Consider the following 883-nt stretch of genomic DNA (forward strand, 5'->3'; position numbering starts at 1 on the left):
TTCTAACATAGAGTGTATGTTCACTCTCACTCCTTTTGAATCCATTTTCATATAGATATCCATCAATTCTATTGTACCAAGCTCTTAGGGCCTGTTTCAAACCATATAAGGCATTTTTTTAGCTTGCACACATAATCTGGATCTGATTTTGAATGAAGACCTTCAGGTTGTTCAACAAACACATCTTCTTCCAGTTCTCCATTGAGAAAAGCTGATTTTATATCCAATTAATGTATTTTCAATTTTTTTTGAGCAGCCAAGGCAATCAATAACCTGATTATGTCATGTCTTGCAACCGGAGCAAAGGTTTCAAAGAGATAACACCACTTTCTTGAGCAAACCATTTAGCTACAAGTCTTACTTTATACTTGTAGATTGAACCATCAGGATTTACTTTGGCCTTATAAATCCATTTCACTCCAATCACTTTCTTATCTGTGGGCCTTGGCACCAACATCCAAGTCTGATTTTTATGGATCATTTTCATTTCTTCTTCCATAGCTTCAATCCATTCACGATGTTTTTCTGCTTCATCATAGTTGTTTGGTTAAACAATTACCATGTAACATCTTTCATAAACTTCATTCAAAGGTCTAGTTCCTCTAGGAGGTGGACTAGAACTAGAAGAAGACTCAGATGGACCATCATTTGAAGAGTTTGACTCTACCATATGTGGCTGAACTTCAGGAACTATGATTGGAGTGTTCTGTTGCATAATTGGAAAATGAACAAATTGTTGTTGTGGCTTGGCTTCCTCCCAATTCCATTTAGCATTTTCATCAACTTTAACATCTCTAGAAATTGAAATTTTTCCAATTTCTATGTTATACACTCTATAGCCCTTTGATTGAGAACTATAGCCAAAAAAGATTCGTTTTACTGC

This window comes from Olea europaea, chromosome 2 (genome assembly GCF_002742605.1).
Source record: "Olea europaea var. sylvestris chromosome 2, O_europaea_v1, whole genome shotgun sequence".
Taxonomy (NCBI): domain Eukaryota; kingdom Viridiplantae; phylum Streptophyta; class Magnoliopsida; order Lamiales; family Oleaceae; genus Olea; species Olea europaea.